This window comes from Ciconia boyciana, chromosome 1 (assembly GCF_034638445.1).
Source record: "Ciconia boyciana chromosome 1, ASM3463844v1, whole genome shotgun sequence".
In the NCBI taxonomy this organism is placed as follows: Eukaryota; Metazoa; Chordata; class Aves; order Ciconiiformes; family Ciconiidae; genus Ciconia; species Ciconia boyciana.
The window spans coordinates 129,778,177-129,797,660 of record NC_132934.1 but is presented as its reverse complement, the minus strand read 5'-3'; the positions used below and the strand labels follow the sequence as shown (position 1 = coordinate 129,797,660).

Sequence of the window (19,484 nt, the reverse complement as noted above, 5' to 3'; positions counted from 1 at the left end):
TTCCTGTTGGATTGACAGTACTCTGCTGTGATCTGGGACATGGGGTATGTTAGTATTCAGAACATCTTATTTTATAATTTGTCATGCTTTGGCAGAGAATAGGGTGCCAGGTGTGGGAACCCTGATGCTTTTGCCTTTAACAGAAGCCCTAAATCATCAATATTTCTAAGACAACCAAAATTATTTAGTCTGGCCATTCAATTCTATATTTCATCCTTTCAACAGCTAATGGATTGTTTATGAAATTTCTGAATGGCAATGCACAACAGCTAAGATACTAAAATAGTGGAGATTTAATGTTAAAGTTATGCAACTCAGATTTTAGACATTTATGAAGTTCATTGGTTATTAACAACTTCAGGCACACAGGCTGCATTAAATCTAAATTCTGTAATTATACATGATGTTCCTAAGTACTGGAAGAACCAAATAGATCCTCCTGAGACACAATCAAGTTGCTTGCTTCAAAAAATCTTCAGTTGACCCCACGTACTTCCATGAATACCTGTAATTCAACAAAGGAAAAAAAAATCCATTACAAGATGTAGATGTCCAGTCAATCAAAAACGTCCACAGCAGATTGTAGTAAAAGAAGAGTTCCTGGAGGCTGTTGGATAAGGCTCTGCTTCCAGCCTGTTGTAGTAGCTTTCTTGAGGACACCTCAGTGGAGGTGTCCTCATCTTTCGAAACCTCCCATGAAAGCACATCCACAACCTCACCATTGTAAAAATTCACTTCTTCACTGTTTTGAATGTGAGAAATTTTTTGTTGTTGACCTATTCCTTCCTCTACCCCCAACATCTAATCTCAATAATCATTTGGGTCACTGAAGTACATTATGGTATTTTCTGCTGTACTGCTTGTTCCATGGACATGCAGAACTGATCGATCCTTTTGTGGAATTATTGACACTTCTTGTCAGTCTTAATCATGCAGAAGATTTGTATATTTTTGGATCCTAATGATTACTGTGGTAAAAGAGATAACTCATCCTTCTACATGTTGTCACTCAGGTTATACTCTGACTCTTCAGAGAAACTAGTTAACCTGAGCAATCTGGCATGAAATTCTGGTTTGTTCTTTTTTTAAAAACCTTTAATCAGTGAATCACTGCAACAGCTGGTAGAGGGCAGTTTTTTCCTCATTTATTTTACGACCTGATTTCTACTTCACTGACTGTGTGATGGTGAAAGATTTAGTTAAAACAAGCATGACATTGACATTTAAATCATCCTGAAGAGCTGGTAATTATGTATTTAAAACCCTCCCCCCCAAAAAAAAAAAAAAAAAACCCAGCCAAAACCTTCTATTCCACTAGCATTTAATCATTCTTAATTTTTTTTTTTTTAAGTAACAAAGTTTGAAAAAATATGTTGAAGTACTGGGAGAAATTTCAAGACTGTAAAGTCTCCAAAAATGTATCTCAGAGATCTGTCATCACTTTTCTATGGTATTTAAAACAGGAGTTTTAATGATCCTTATTCCTTCATTTTCATTAACTTTTTTTCTTAAACAAATTGCATTTTCGCTTGTCTGCTTGTTTTGTTGTGTTTTAAAAAAAAAAGGTGCTTGTGTGGCAAAACAGGACTTTCTTCCTTAAAGTGGATGTGATCATTTTGAGAAGGGATCTTTGGAGTTCATTACAGCCTCAGAGGAAAGGGCAGATGTTGTATTGCATTTTAGTATTTCAAAGCTGACAGGCTGATAATTCTATATGTATGTTTTGCAGACGTACAGACTTGTTAGGCAGAAGCTGAACAGTCAGCGATGGATTTTTGAGTGCTGCAGGTTGTTTATTTCTTACAGGAAATTATTCCAGAATTTAATCAGTTAAACCTTCCTGATGGTAAATTTTGAGATGGCCTACGCAGCCTCTGTGGTATAATTTTTAACTAATAATCAGGCAATGATTTGCTTACATTGCACATCTACATCATAAATCTTTATTGAAGTGTCTGGTGGCACCTAATTTTAATAGTATAATAATGCTAGATTGGAACAAAGTTTTTTTGAAAATAGGTATGACATCCACATTACTACAAAACAAATTTCTTCCGACTACTGTTACTGCAGTGAATACCGAACGAATTTATGAAAATGAATGCTTAAAAGCATCATTCTTTCTAATATGCCCTGACATTTATTAATACAAATATCCATGATGTAGCAGTAAAAATCATGAATACTGAAAGTTCCAACGTGGCTGAAGGTTGAAGCTGGAAAACCAGATTAGATATCAGGCAGATATTTTTATAGTATAAGTGTTTAACCTTTGGAAGAATGATTGTGGTGGATCCTCTTTTTAAATACAGATGGCTGCATGGGTGTCTGGCAGCTAAGGTCAACCCACCACAAGGAATTTTTTCCTCCTAAAAATATTTTCCATTTCAAATAGGAATTATTTCAAAACTGTCCTGTAGCTAGTTTTATATATGTGTTGCCATATTAATGGCCCTTTTCTATTTCAGCATTTCTGAATTGATGATAAACACAGCACAACAGCACACAGTTTTAGGTTGTTCTCAAAGCTGAAGATGGTACTTTGCAGTACTATAAATTTACACATTTACACATTTCTTCCAGTATAATTTAATCCCTAATACAGTTTTTTTAATATGATGTTAGTTTTTAACAAGGTAGAATGAATACAGCATTGCTTTGTCTACTCTAAGATGCATAGAAGAGTTTCAGTAGATCTGAAAAAAGTTTCTGTATTTCTAAGTTTTAAATGGGAATTTTTCTAATTGTCCAAGAACATAATTTCTTTCCCAATTCAGTCTATTAATCTTTTGAAAAAGTATACTTATATTTAAGATGCATAATAAATACTACACTGATGGACTCTCAGTATTTTTTCAAAGCTCTGTGATTATCTTACAGACCTCTGTAAAATAAAGTTTTTATTAGAAATTTGAAATTTAAAATAAATCTGCCTTTTTCTATTTATTCTATTGGATTTTTGGCTGGTTTCATTTAATCTCTCTCTCCTTTTTTGATCTTCATCCCTCCGTTCCCCCACGTTTCCAAATGCAAGTTACTAAATGCATTGTTAGACTCGGACTAGGAGCTCATCCTCTTCCCTGCCACCCCCTTCTCTCTCTCCTTCTCAGCCAGATTAGAGGTCTGTCATCTTTTTTCTTCCTTTTCTTTTCAGGTCATTTGATTTCAGGAACTCAAGGTCTGAGATTCAGATAAAACCCTAATGATTGAAGTTTGTGATATTTTCCATTTTTGCTTTGCTATAGTGTTGCAAAGAACAGTGGGAAGAAGTTTCAGTGCCAAATATAGGACATGCAATCAATTTGTCTAAAACAAGTAGATATTTGAGGGGAAAAGTATGAGTAACTGTGGCTGAAACCTACCCCAAATTTGGGTGACATCTGCAAGCCTGAAGTACAGCCTTCCTTCTCTCCCACCTTTATTTATGACTATTTGCTTGGTAAGTGTGCCAATGGATATGTAATCACAAAGCATGTACCTTTTCTTTGAGTAAGAGGATTTAAGTGTCTGAGGAGTAGGAACTTATATATGTTGTATATAAACAGCCATTTGCCTATTAAGCCAAAAGAATTTTACAAAGTGCTAATCCCAAAGGTGTCTTTCATGCCTGCAAGCAACTGTTAGTGACTTTTATTTGATGGTTGTAAATGGAAGTCTATCCATCCAGTGCTCCTGATTATTTCTTTGTCTTTGGGCAAGGACAAAAAAAAAAAAAAAAAAGAAAAAGTGCGCTATCCTTCCTGTATGATGAGAAAAATGAATCAATAAAAAAATTAAAGTTTCTGTTCAAACTTTTTCCTAGGTTATAATTGACATACATGTTAAAGATACATTTAAAATTTTTGTATGGGTGTCAAGCAGTTTCTGTTGAACATATTTTGCACATGAAAACCTAAAGTAATTTTGAACAGTAAAAAACTTCCTTTATTACAAGACTATAATGGTATACCAGCAATGTATTTTAATTGGGAGTCTTTCTATCTCAGTCACCTTTTTGTACATGAACTTGATGGACTTTTTTTTTTTTTTTTGTATGAGCTCAAACTGTGCATAGTTTATACATACTAGGCTTTCACAGTTTTCTTTTAGTCCTCTGACACTTGGAGTTTACTAATTGGGTTAACATCTCTAAAGATGCAGTGGCACTTCCTCAACTATCTGAGCAAATATAGGCCTATATCACTGTGTTCCCATGTAAAATTTAGAATTCAGAAAGAGAATAACAATAAGTAATGTCTTTGGTTGCACAGCACTCTATGTAATGTCAGTTTATTTTTCATTGTGAAATGGCAATATGGCTTGTGAAGCACAGCTTGAGCATGCAAGAGAAGTGTGACCATCTTTGTCTACTGTGCCAACAGTCTGCTGCATCTCGCAGGAAAAACCACCAGACTGGTGGTATCTGTTAGTATTTGTAGGATTAACACCCCATGTAAATTCCAGCTGTTGCTCATGTGATTGGTCTTCCTGGTAGCCAAATGAGTGCTTCCTGTGCCCAGCTAGGGCAACTGTGTGTCAACTTGGCATTTAAAAGTCCAATTTGAATTATTCAGAGACATATTCTCCCTCCGTGTGCATCAGAAGTCTCTTTCCTACATATTTATAAGAATATAATAGTATGAATAGCTTATACGTTGTGGTTTATAGGTAAATCGTATGTTGCTTATTGTGATTTCATTCTTCATGTTAAAAGTGGTTGTTTTTCTGCTTTTCATTTCCTCATCCAGGCCAGTTTCTGGCTTTTCCTGCCTAGGTGCATAGTGTATACAGTGAGATGTAAGGAGGATGCTAGCAAAAACACATTTCATTCTTTCCATTTTGCATCAGTCTGAAGGACTGATCTCATCTGGGTGGCAAAGAGTCATGGTATCATCAGCACCGCTGAGCCTTTCTGAGTGCCAGAGGCAGTCTGAGTGACTCATAGCTGAGACAGTAGGGCTTTTGAGAGCTCCCTCTGGGGCAGAGCCACATGGAGTCTCACAATCCCTGTGCTATCAAAAGCCACAATAAAGCTTCACAATGCCTGTGTGTGAAAACACCAAACTCTGAGCGGCTTGAATTCTGATACCGATAAGAGCTATGAATGGTGCAAAAGTTCAAACTCACATCTTTGGATTTATTTCCTTCATCACTGAAATCATAATAACAGATTGCAAACCTCTGATTTTATTCCCAAACCTGGCTGTTTCAATGATTCCTTCTAGATCTCCCTGTCTTTATCGCAGTTGCCTCCAGCAATAGAGGCACACCTGCCAACATGAGTCAGAAAAAGTTAGCAGCCCAATGCTAATAAGAAGCACTCTATTAATCACCATCTTGGTGACAAGCTTGTGTGTGATGTATGTGTGTGGGCTGGCAGCAGATTAGTACCTTGTATAAGTATATACATAACACACAAGCCTGGGATTTCATTAATATCTACAAAATTTCTGTTACGGTAAGGAGTCTCTTCAGTACAGCTTATTATACTAGACACAGATGTCCTAAACAAAAAACAAGCTAATGAACAGAAAAAGCTCTGTTCATCCTCATATTCTTTCAGTGTCGGGAGATTCTGTTTTGTACAAACTCTTTTTTGTTTGTATTTGAAAGCCTTTTTGCAGAACTATTGTTAGTCCTCTAAATAGATAATTCAAAATTTCATGTGATGTTTAGGCTTGTTTGTTAATTTAAATGTTTAATTCTACATATTATGCAAAGTCTTTGGGGTAGGGAATACCTTTTCCTTATCCTACTCCATCACATTATAGGTCTATACTCACTTGAATAATGCAAAAAATAAATGTGAAAATTTAGAAAACTCTCTTCCACATGTTTAGTTTTCCTGAGTGGCCTGATACATCCATAGGTCCTGCAGTTCTGTTTCTCTTTATTCTGCCTTTCCTTTCTTCCTCACCAACAGACCTTTTGGTTTTATCTTTTCTCTCATGACAGTCATTTTTTATTTCTCTGGCTAGCATTCTTTCCTGAAATTAAACCCTTAGTCATTTTGTAGATGGGAAAATACCAAAATAAAATTCCGGAGACATAGGGCTGGTCTCAATAACTGCTGAAATTAACTGAGTGCAGAACTCTGACCCTGGTACATCACCAGGACAAACAAATGGCCTTAATCTGGAAAGCAAATGATGAAAATTGCAAACCTGGAACAGCACAGTGTGGTGTGCTGCTGTATGACAGGGTACCCCAGCATGAAGGAAAAGGTCATCATTGTTCATGCAAGCTTCTCTGTGACACAATTGTGTTTTTCTGATAGTCTTGAATATTATTTTAATTCTCTACTTATGATTCAGTTTACTTCAGTTTCTTTCAATTCCTGTATTTAACATGTGATGTATTTCTTTTTTTGTAAATGAAATGCCAGGGTTCTCCTTATGATGTAGCTGAGGAAAACAACAAGGCAGATTCAGCTGCGAGGGTGAGCGATTTCCAAGAGGTTTGGAAAAGGACAGTCTAGCTTTTGCTTGTCATAGCATTGAAATCTTGAAAACTGGAAATGCAACAGATGAGTAATTCTGATAGTCTTTGCTTCTTAGATGTGCTTGGTGTAAGCCTAATTTATCACTGTCCCAGTATAGCTCTATCATGGCCAAAAAAAGGCCTATTTAAAAGTTGTTTCTTTTTTTTCCTACTTACATTTTATCATTATCTTTTTCAATTTTATCATGTTGAGCGTCAAAAAGTAAAAAAATAAAACCAGAAAATTGACTTGGTTTTAAGATATTTTGTTTTGTGTCATTTTGGGCTACAAAACTACACAATGGAACCATTCTTATACCTATATGCAAGCATCTACAGTTGCTGATAAGTGCTGATAAGCACCCTAGAATAATAACAGAGGAAAACATTAATAGTATTTTTCTTCAATTAAATATTACTGTAATAATATTTAAATACTTACTTATTAAATTAAATATTTAAATTAAATATTAAATTAAATATTTAAATGTTTAAATACTGTACTTAATTAAATATTACTGTAAATATATTCTGACTTTGAAAAAGTACTGTAGGAGAAAATAATGTGATATTCAAACAGATATGAAAGTTTTTTTAGGAACAAATAAAACCCTTAAATTGTTAATGGATTGTACAATTTTGCTTTGATTTTGCTGCTCTCTCATGGGATAAGAAATTGGAAAAATACTTCCTTAGTGTTATTGCACTGCTGTCACAGTCAAGTGTAACAACTTCATTGTGCTAGGTTCTACATATATAAAGAGCAAAAATTTTATCCTGTTTCTGTGTATGTGCAACTCTGCTAAGAGAAATTATCTGCAGGGAAATAAATTCTATTTCAGGTAGATATAGGGGAAAAAATGTATGTAGAGGGCTACGTTATGAAGAGAGTGGGAATGTACAGTCCCTTGGTGTAGAGATCTGTTCTCTAAAGTCAGCTAAGCCTATACAGAACAACAGATGATTTGACTCTTGATATAAGAATCAGCTCTATGGATCTATCACTGCTGTTGGTATTTCACCCAAAGTGATTTATATTCAGGCAGTGATGGACTCAGATACACTGACAAAGGAATAGCTACTGTGAACTATATTCTAGGCAGCATATCTATCAAACACTGTTTATCTCTTAAACTGTGATAGTTCATAGTAATAGAATATGTTTCATTGTAGTCTGTTTTGCACCAGGTTAGATGATATGTCTGACATCGTGATTTATTCATTAATAATGTTATGAAGAAACAAATAAGTTAAGAGCATGTTGAGAATGAATTCTATATGCCTTCAAGTTATTTATGTATAAGTTTCTTCCCTTTTAAGTTGTCTGTTTCTACCATCTGGTAAAATATGCAAACAAAATGTATCTCTTTTCAATGAAGAATAAACTTAAGTTGCCGCTGGTATTTCTGCTATTCATTTTGCTTCATGCACACTCAACAGAAGCTTTTCCAGAAATGTTAGTGATGATGATCTACGGCAATCTCCTGCAATGACAGCAATACTGCAGAAACATATTTGGTGAGATGCCTGTGCAGAAGATGATTCATAACAACTTTGTTACTTATGATTAGAATGTTATTTTATTCCAAATAGCTTCAGGCAATAAAAAAATACCTGCTTAAATATTTCTGGAGCTAAGATTGACTTTCAGATCTTTACTAAAACCAGATTTTTTATATAAGTTAGTCATTCCAATTAATGTTTCAGATGAAAAGGAGAAACTCAGAACTTTGATGCTCTCATATGTCAAACTCATGCCATAATATGTTCTTCCATAATATTTTAAAGGAAAATCAAAACAAAACAAAAGGGGTTATTGGAAGTTGGGTAGTTTTCCTTCACTGTAAAAATAAAAGAAACTAAGATTAAATTAAATTAAATTAAATTTTTAAAAGTGAATATGATGCATTTTCCCTCATTTGTCCCTACGTCTTCCATTTCAATCTTATATAGTACAGGCACATAGGCTTTCTGAATCTATGAAAACCAGACCATCAATATTTTTCTTTATGTGTTATTATTCCATATTTTCACTAAATCTAGTATTTCTGCAGTCTCATTTCTCTAATATGGTACCTGCCTTTTTCAAAGAACCACCTTAGTGTGAAGAAATCCTTCTTTATAGAAATTCTGATTACTCATTGGCCTATGTGTTGAACATATTAAATGTCCAGTGTCCAATACAAAAATTACTACTGAATTTTATAATTACTCCAAATAGAATTAGATTAACTTAAAATAAAGTGTTTGGTTTTAGCTTTACCCAGTAAATGTTAGGAGTTTGTGTGTTATAGTAATAAAGTTTCTCAAATATTAATTTGTAATTTAATTATAAATCCCTCTTAGGATAAGCCAGTCTACAAAACAATGGAAAAAACCCCAGGAATATATGTAACTAAAGGCATTGTATTATGAAGAATGAATTCATATTAAATTTGGTAAAGCAATCTTATATGGAGGATGAGTAGATATGTATTATACTGTATATGAATGTGTCTATATATATGTATTTCTAATGCTCTAGTATATATGATAAATTACAAAAGTTATTTTAATGAAAAATAGTTCAAATTCCAATTAGACATTACTGAAGAAGAAATAACTACTTCTGATACATACTTATCCAAACTTTCACCAAGTTTGACATTGAGAAGGCCCCTGTTGTTTAGACTTTACACCAAAGTCATGAAGACTGAGCCTTTAAGTAAAGACTCAAGGGCAAAGGCCCAGAAATGACATTTCAATGAATTCCTTCTGGTGGTAGCACTGGAACTAGGTCTTTCACGCAACCAATATCTAACATTAATGAAATGGCTTCTCTCTTTAAAAGGACTTTTCACATGACAAAGAAAAACAGACATCATTCAATTAATTTCTTTTATGTAGAATGACGTTATGTAGAGGTGGTTTGATAGCACTTTCCTTGATCTCTCAAAGGCATTTTATGTATACATTAATGTATAAATTATTTTTTTCTTTCTAACACACAAAAAAGTGGAAAGTATAATTTCATTTTATCTAAATAAGAAGTCATATATGTTATGTTGATTGTTTCTCTTTAATCTACATAGACTGGTAATGAACCTTACATTTGCTTACTTCAAAACAGTATCACTTTTCCTTTATTTTGTGTAAAGACTTGCACCTAGTCATGAGAGACCTTGGAATTTAGAAGCTAACATGGGGGAGTAAAGCAATATTGAGAAAAAATGTATATGAAATATATATTTATGTATTATATGTAATATATAACATGCATTTTATGTAAATGCATATGTATTATATTTGTATGTATTATATACAAGTGTGTTCATATATATGTGTATGTATGTCATGTAATGCCCTATGAAAGAGGATCCCATCATGGTAACTGAAACATCAAAAATGAAGAAGAAAACACCAGCTTTTTTCACCATGTCGTTTTTCTTTCCTCTTAGACTGCTGTGTAAGCAACAGAAGGCTTATCACTTTCTACACTGTTCTTGATAACTGTCAGCTCAGCTTCTCCAGGACATTGACTGTTTTACTCCTGATGTGTAGGTTGGTGTGGACATCTGCCATCATAAAAGGTTGCATTTGCTTATCTTCACAATTCCCTTGACTGTATTTTCCTTAAAGTGGGGAGTAGCTCTGCTTAATCACAGAATCACAGAATCAGAGAATTGTATAGGTTGGAAAAGACCTTTAAGATCATCGAGTCCAACTGTAAACCTAATACCACCAAGACCACCACTACACCATGTCCCTAAGCACCTCATCCAAACGTCTTTTAAATACTTCCAGGGATGGCGACTCAACCACTTCCCTGGGCATCCTGTTCCAATGCTTGATAACCCTTTCAGTGAAGTAAAATTTCCTAATATCCAGTCTAAACCTCCCCTGGTGCAACTTGAGGCCATTTCCTCTCGTCCTATCACTTGTTACCTGGGAGAAGAGACCGACCCCCACCTGGCTACAACCTCCTTTCAGGCAGTTGTAGAGAGCAATAAGGTTTCCCCTCAGCCTCCTTTTCTCCAGATTAAACAACCCCAGTTCCCTCAGCCGCTCCTCATAAGACTTGTGCTCTAGACCCTTCACCAGCTTTGTTGCCCTTTTCTGGACACGCTCCAGCACCTCCATGTCTCTCTTGTAGTGAGGGGCCCAAAACTGAACACAGTATTCGAGGTGCGGCCTCACCAGTGCCGAGTACAGGGGCATGATCACTTCCCTAGTCCTGCTGGCCACACTATTTTTGATACAAGCCAGGATGCCATTGGCTTTCTTGGCCACCTGGGCACACTGCTGGCTCATATTCAGCTGGCTGTCCACCAACACCCCCAGGTCCTTCTCTGCCTGGCAGGTTTCCAGCCACTCTTCCCCAAGCCTGTAGCATTGCATGGGGTTGTTGTGGCCCAAGTGCAGGACCTTGCACTTAGCCTTGTTGAACCTCATACATTTGGCCCCAGCCCATCGATCCAGCCTGTCCAGGTCCCTCTGTAGAGCCTTCCTACCCTCAAGCAGATCAACACTCCTGCCCAACTTGGTGTCATCTGCAAACTTACTGAGGGTGCACTCGATCCCCTCATCCAGATCATTGATAAAGATAATAAACAGAACTGGCCCCAACACAGAGCCCTGGGGAACACTACTTGTGACCGGCCGCCAACTGGAGTAAACTCCATTCACCACCACTCTTTGGGCCCGGCCATCCAGCCAGTTCTTCACCCAGTGAAGAGTATACTGAGTAATACTCACTGTGCGGCTCTTTAGTCAAGAATTCTTCTTAAAGCTACTGTTCTAACACATAGATAAAATACTGTAACTTGTTTGTTATTTACTAGAGTTAATATTCTCCCATGTCTAGATATTTGTGACAGAATGATGGTTATATGGAGGTAAAGTATTGGATTCCTTGTTAAGTTGTGCTCCCTTTCTTTTCTTTAATAGTTTTTTTTTTCTTTTTTTAGTTACTTAAAATTAAGAACATGTATAAAACTCTTTATGAACTACATCTTTGATTATCCCTTTCTCATCTCATTATATTCAGAAATAATTTTTTCTCAGCACCTTTTACAGAAACTGTTAATATTATGGGGGGGGGTGTGTGTGTTGGGTTTTGTTGGTTGGTTGGTTGGTTGGTTTTTAGTTTTGTTTTTGTTTTTTTCATAAATGGATTTTAAGTACCAACAAGCGAAAGAAGCAGAATGTTGCTACCAGCCAGAACTATATGACCAAAGCTCACAACTGAGAGCTGGTAGCAGGAGGCAGTATATTGTGAGGGGACACATAAAATCTGTTTATATGTGTGTGGATCAGAAATAAAAAATTAAACAGGAAATAAAAGTTAAACAAGACCTAATGCACTAGTTAAATAAATATGCTGTTCATAAATACAAAATTTGATTTTCTGTTGGATACAAACTATTCCACTAGTTCGTGACTTCATTGTCAAAAATGAGAGTATAAACAACACAATTAACTTGAAAAAGACTGGATACAATTTGTGGAAAAATTGTGTTTTGGAGTTTTTCATGTCAAACAGAATTGTTTGGATTAAATGTTAATTTGAGTACCTCTTTCCTAACGCTGTTTAAAATACCAAAAAAAGACTAAAATAGTATCTTTGTGCAATCTGCTGTATACTAATGAAATAGTACCAATATTTTGCATTGTATAGCACAGAATTTTAACATTTTCTTTTTTTATTGTAATTTAAAAAATGTTTTTAGTGTTACTGATCATTTATTCTAAAATGGAAATTCAGTTTTCATTTTTCCTCTGACTTCTTCCTTTAGATCTTAAATGGCTTTCTTCTCCATATCACAAAGAATTTCTTTTGCATAATATCAGTGTAATAATTTAATATCTTGCAATGTTTATTATCCAATCTTCTCATTTTGGTAATCATTATAAGGCTAGTAGGGTTCCTCCTCTACCTTAAAATATTCCTAAGCTAATCTATTACAATAAATAGAAAAACAGTATTTTTAACTGAGGTTTGTAATATGTTAACAATAATAATAGGTGGTAGTTACTCAGTAGTTGTTGTGATCAGTCTTGTGTTTTTGAGAGAACGCAGTCCCCTAAGGGTTCTGAAACCAAAATGGGATCGATCTTACTCCCTGCCTTTGTCTCTCTTTTCTGCCTCTTCTCCTCCTCCTTCCATTATTGTTATTCCAAGGAAAAGAGTAAAAGTGATCGGAGACTTGAATCATTGCATCCTGAAAGACATACTGACTATTTAAGATAAAGTATTTTAATTGTAAAGCTTCACTTATTAGTCTACAATTTATTGCTTATATTAATATAGTGACTAGTAAAGAGCATAGCAAATCTATTTGGGGCGTATGATATTCATTGCTTATCTATATAAAATACGGTAAGATCGAGATTTTTTTCCCTCCATCTTTTACCACAGAATCCAGAATCACTTTTTATAGGGCTGTAATACCACCAACTTATTGTATCAAAGGACACAGGTGTGGTGGTTTGCTTTGGCTTCAGAGGATATCCAAACAACTGTATCAACTAAATGATGTTTTATGGAGTAGTGCAACTATACCTGATGGCTCTTATTATTTTGTTTCATTAACTGATCTAGAATGTCTTCTTATTGACCAACTTCTGTAGGCAAGTTCTGCTTTTCCTGACACTTCATATAGAAATGCATACGTGTTGAACAAATATTTGGCAATGGATAGAAGCTGAAGGCTAGAGACAGAAAAACCTGACATAAAGGAAGAAAAGAGAAAGACACAGTCCATTAAAAAAGATAAGTGATTAGAAGATTCAATTGTGATGGCAAGGATTCAGATGTAAATCCACCTTTGCCTTGCTTTACACACACCTGAACCCCAGCCTCTGCTATGGGTTCTGCTATGGGTTTTTCTCTCCCCCACAACCCCAGTGGTTTTTGCTTACTTGAGTGTTTGTGTTATCAGTGTGTGGTAGATTACACACATATTGACATATGAAGGACTTGTAACTTAAATCCAGTGTTGTGCCAATAGCAGTCTACCATTGGAGGCTGATATGAGTTCAGGCAACCCTGGAGCACACCAGGTACAGATGAGACCTGGCTGCACCAAGCCATGCAAGCACTCCTCTGGCTTTGGTCTGAGCAGGACCTTCCTTCAGAAGGTAAAGTTTCTTCCTTCTTCCTGGCTACCTTTTCTATTGAAATGACTTTTCTTTTTACCTTGTAGGCTCCCTTTCAAAAGGGTGCATCCCACAGTTTCTTCCTACCTTCTGTGGAAACAATTCAGTGAAGGAAAATGCCCCAAAGAAAGTAGAATTTCATCCAGTCTCACAAGCTCAAGGCTGTTAAGTGAATCTGTTATATACTAGAAGTAGAAAGTCATCTAGTTCTTTTAGGGATGCCTTTGAAAACTACCTCTGGCCTTTACTTTCTGTCATATAACTGCATCTTTCCTAGAGCAGAGGAAGTCCTTTAACAGCCTACACAGTGCTAAAGGTATATCTACCTGTTACGTGAAGAGTGCTAACTAGTGTGTCAAAGATGTTGCTTATCTTGCTTTAACTGAAATTGTGTGTCAGAGCATAGTTATTAAGAAAAAAAACCCAGAATGCTTTTCTTTCTGATTTTAAATGTTAAATAAATCCAGATTATTATTTTAGATGGTCCCTGAAAAAAGCAGGGACAGACAGAACAGCTTATGATTCAGGACTCTATGTTCAATTAAGTAAAAGATACATTTAATTAAATGGTTACTTAGCCATGCTCTTCCCACTTCCCCACTCTCCGAATGCAAGTGATTGTAAGTCAGGGAAATCTATTTTTCTAGACAATTAAAGTTGCTGTAAATTTCATTTAAAAAAAAAATCAAGCTTAAACTCAGTTTGCGTGCAAAATTTTGTCCATTTCCTGCTATTCTATTAAGTGAACAGCATTTCTCCTTCCTCCAGTCATCTTAAGGAAACTTATATAAAATGTCTTCCAAAGGAATAAAAAAAGGGCTATAGACTGATGGTCTGAAATGAAAGAGATTGCCTTGCTCATGTGCGGACACTGTAAGTGGTATCCTTTTCTGATCGTCAGTTGATCTGATTGACTTGTAGGGATGTAACGTGGGATTGTGCTGAGCAATATCTAACCAGGCTGCTTTAAATCCAACCACTAGGAAAATATGTGTATATATACAAATCTTCTATATGTTATTTCAGTTAATCCTATCATAATTCTGCATTGTTTCATGTAATAATGTTAACAGAGCTTGAATCTGTAGACTGTTCTGATTGATTGGTGCTTTCAAGATGCAAAGCAAAGTTGTGCTTGTATGCATTCATACTTTTATCCTCTATTTTATGCTTTTTTTCACAGATTTTGCTGATTTGGATGCTCTTCATTGTTGTCAAAGTGCCATGCTACTAGTCTTTCACTTTGTGTTCACAACACTTATTGTCATCAAATTTTCAAATATGCAACAGATCAATTTCCTTTTTGTTCATAGATCTTGAAAAGAATAGTGAAGTAATTAAGAGAACATATGGAGAGAGATGATTTTTCTATACTATGCTATATTTCTGACACATTTTCTTCAAGTTGAATAGTCTGCTAGGATAAAAGAAACCCCAATAATGTTTCACATCAAATGGAGAATAATGTATCTGCAGTTCTGCATTTCTATAATACCAACCTCACTGAAATATCACAGTGCTCTAAAAAAATTATTTTCTTTCTAGGTGTGGGAGAAAGATGAGCTTTATTTTAAAAGAATGATTCATTACTGGTGCTAGAGTCATGTCTTGACACAGGGTGAATTCCTACTTAAATAAGTATTAAGGTATCTTTTAGAGGATACCTTTGAGAGAAGTAAATAACATGACTCCTCTTTTGGTATTTCAGCACAGAAAGGCATAAAAAACCAAGACAAAGTGCAGTTCAGACTCAAGTTTCTGCTAGTGGACTTGCAGAGATTTAGGTGTTGCTATGAGAGTATGAGGAAGGGTGGCAACTAAGATGCTAGTGTGGGCTGAAATAATTCCATTAATTAAATTGAAGTGCTGAAAGTTATATGTATTTTAAAAAAAATACTATCCCTACCTTTCTGTTAATCTAACACGTAAGAGTGTGTATGTGTGGTAAACATTTATATTGCATCTTCATATGTATCATTAAAATTGCTGATGATACTTGAAGCTATCTTGTTCTGGTGGAATGGAGTTTGGAACTGAATCACAGATAAGTGTTCACGGTAAAAGGCATGTTTTCAGAATGTCTTATTTTTGCTAAAGAGCCATGACATAGCAATTTATTTGACTCATCTGTACATGAAACTGCTGGGACTCAAGTTCTCTTAAACTACAAACTCTTTTATTTTAAGTGTCAAGGTGTATTGGAGCATGTGGTTTCATTGTTTCTCTTGAGAATTTTTGCGTATCAGAGAAAGTACCGTAAACAATTTTGTCATTATACAATTTAAAACTTTAGATAACACAGAGATTTTTCTTTTATAAGTCTATGAGTGACTGTTTAACCTCCTAACTGGAAAACATGAGTAACACTGCAGTTACCTATTATCCATGCCATTTAGAAGGTGTAGAAAGTAATTAATCTCGCAGATCTGTTTCCATTACAAATTGACATGAAATAGAAAGTACTGTAAATTTGAGTCCAGTATAGCTTTTAGAAACAAATTTACCAGCCTGGGTAGCACCTTTTAAATGACTGATTTTTTTTTTTTTAATTTCCCTCTTATGGAAGTTATGTAATAAATTGTACTTCATAACTCAGAATGACTGAAAGGCTAATTTTAGCTCTGAAGGATTTTTACATCTAAATTAATCAATAAATTAGATGGATTAATTAAATTCTGCTGTCATGGCCAAGGACTGTCAGTGTATGTAGCCTTGCTGATGTATCATCTATTAGTATCTCAAAGAACAATAACTTTTAAAAAAGTCTCTATATCCTTTCCATTTTTAAGGCCTTGAAAAGGTCTGCCTATTTCAAAGAATGAAATTTCATCCTATTAGGGAAATGATGAAGTCCCATCAGTAATACAGACCAGCATACACCTGCAAAAGGTGAAGAAATTCAGTAAGAATGTAATTTATATCTGATAGCTGCATAAATTAGAAAGAAGTTTCCTGACAGATGAACATGATTACATTTTGTCTATATAGCCAAAATTTCACCTAATCAGAATGAAGTAATGTAGGTGAAAACAGTAGAATTATTGACACATGAACAAATACACATGAATTCCAATTCACTGGCTGAGAAGTCATCTGTGTTCAGTGCAGCCCCTTGAAGATATTTAGCTTAAAAAAAACTTCATTCTCCTGTTCAGAATTTCCATAAGGCACAATTAATTCTGAAGAAAAAAATGCCAGTGCCTAACGGAAGACCTGGGTTCTTTCCACACAGGACTAATCCCAGAATATGCTAAACCACCAGAACTCTTATGAATCATGTCCAGAATTGTGCTACAGGTTCTAGCATTGTATGATATAATACATTTTGTCTCTCAGTAATAATTGTCATCCAGATGATAAATCCATAAGAGAAATGGGTGAGGAATAAAAACCTTTTTCATTATGACTGACCACAAAAGATGGTGTCCACATTGCAATGGTATACAGGTTGATAAGTTTAAGAAGCTATGAAATGCATAATATGTATATTTTCATGAAAAGAAATTTTATTTTCTTTAATGTTTTTCAGAGCACAGCATGGTCTAAATCTTACTGTAGAACCAGTATTGTAGATTATAGTTTAGAACAGCAGATAGATTGGTATATTGACCTAATTTTCTCATGTGTTCATACAACCAATGCACAGCTGACACATTCACTTACTGGGCTTTTACCAATAATTAATATTAAAATTTAAAAAAAAAAGAAGAAGAGAAAGAAAAGGTAATAGATTCATTGAATATAGATAAAATAACACTGACTTTTTTAATTATCAAGAGGCTTGCTATGCTTCATTCCTATAAAGAATAAATATATCTTCTAAAGTGTCCTGCTCCAATGACAAATACATAAAGGGAGATTAAACCATAGACAACTTGGGGAAGAAAAAAGGCAAAAAAAAAGCAAAACTGAAACAATTCTACTCCAGCAACCAAATGTAGTTCCTCCAATTTAATCTCTGTAATTCCTGATCTTCAGTTATGCCCCTTTTTAATTAATCTGTATTTGAAGCATCACCAGTGCATGAAATCTAGATAGGTATAGAAATGTATCCACTTTTTTTTTTCTGTAAACCAGACTTCCTAGGTATAGTTACATTAAAATAAGTAAATAAAAAAAAATACATGACAAACCATATGAAAAATTACTTAACATATATACATTCCAGACTATAGTTTGAGAACTAAAATGAACACTGAACCAGAAAGCCAGAACTCTTAGAACTGTAAAGGGTAATTAAAGTACTCCAGTCCCACTGATGACCACTGTTACTGGGACTTTTATAAAGTGTACCTTTTAGACAGAACGTATTTATACTGCAAATAGTTCTCAATAACTCTTAGCCCATTACATACTCAGAGTAGATTCTAAACTAAGGTATAATACATTAATCTCACTGGCTGACAAATGTTATATTTTCTAATTATTTTGGAGTTATTTGACAATGTTATGAAGTTAGTTGGCCATCCTGAGACAAATTGCATTATCTAGACTTTTTAATACGAAACAAAAAACATACTCATGTAATTGTAATGCTCAAGGTATGTTTTATATATAATGTACCATTTTAGAGTAATCTTATATCATCTTTTGTATAATTATATTTGTTGCTTCTTCATTTTTCCCCTAATGGTTCCATCATTTACTCCTGAATCAGCAAACAACAATATTTCTGCAAAATGACTTTGATTTGGGCTTCTTACTGAAAACAGTTCAACTCCTTCCTCTGTATCTTCAGTATTTCATTCTATTAATCAAATCTGTTTAAATAGGGTTAAGAAGCCTTTGTTCTACTGATCTGTAAAACCCTTTGAGTATGTTGATTTATGATTAGTAGTCAGTCCAATAAAAGCTCTAGTTTGCATGTTTGCTTATCCGTGTTTTCACAGCTGATAAGGGGCATATATCTCCAGCAGGACAGTTTGGTATAATGAAAACTGACTGGTTCATACATCCCCAGTCTTCCTCTCCTCATAAATATTGCATTAAAAATATGAGTAATCTTTATTTCTTTCAATTTCCACTTATAAAAACACCAACAGGAAATTTCTATAGGATTTATGAGGATCTGATTTTCTTATGATTTCTGTAAAGTGTAACTGGCTTCAGTAGAGGTATCTGGATTTGTTTAGGGATGTGTCTTGAGCAGGTGATCAAACATACACCTACAGAAAGAAAAAGAAAAGAAATAAGCTAGTGTTTAGCAAAATGTAATGCTTACCAATTTCCTCTTTACATTCTTCCCACTTCCATCCTACCCTCATTTCTTACACTTTTCCATTATTAGTGAATTTTTGCTCATGCATCTCTGGTTGAGAAAGCATTTGAAGAATATCAGTATAAACTTAATACAGTGAGGATTTGCAAAGTACTTCAGTGTTATTCTTAGTTTTAAGACGGGAGGAAGTAGAAAATAAATGCATGATGACAAGGGTTCATTTGGCAAAATCTGAGTGAGCAGTTGTGAAGTTTTATGAATTCATTAAAACCAATAGACTCCAGTGCACCCCATTCAAACAAAAACTTTGCTACCTGAGATTTTTTCACCACATTTTGTGTTTCATGTGTTCTATTAGTTATGACAATACAGTGTCAAGATAATTAATTTCAATGCAAAGTATCTATTTACATCTCAGAGCAATGTTTTCTACTTACAAGTAGTTATGGACTGTTTCTTTTCCTTTATATCAATGTTTCTTTCCATTTATATTAACTACTTCAGCTTTCTTGTAGAAGGTTTATATTTGGTTTAGAACCTCACACTCAGGTAAATACCTTGTCAGGGTTCAAGTTTATGTTGCCGCTACAAGATGTTAGGTTTCTCCTTACTTCAAACAAAAACAAGAAAAGAGAGATAAGTACCATGTGTCAGAGTCTATACTTGACAC

The 19,484-nt window shown here is 34.7% G+C and overlaps 1 protein-coding gene across 1 annotated transcript in view; it reads left to right on the top strand.

The window, feature by feature from the left end:
* Positions 1 to 19,484, top strand: part of IL1RAPL1 (interleukin 1 receptor accessory protein like 1) — a 670,917-nt gene that overhangs the window by 66,382 nt on the left and 585,051 nt on the right. The gene's annotated exons all lie outside the window — the stretch shown is intronic.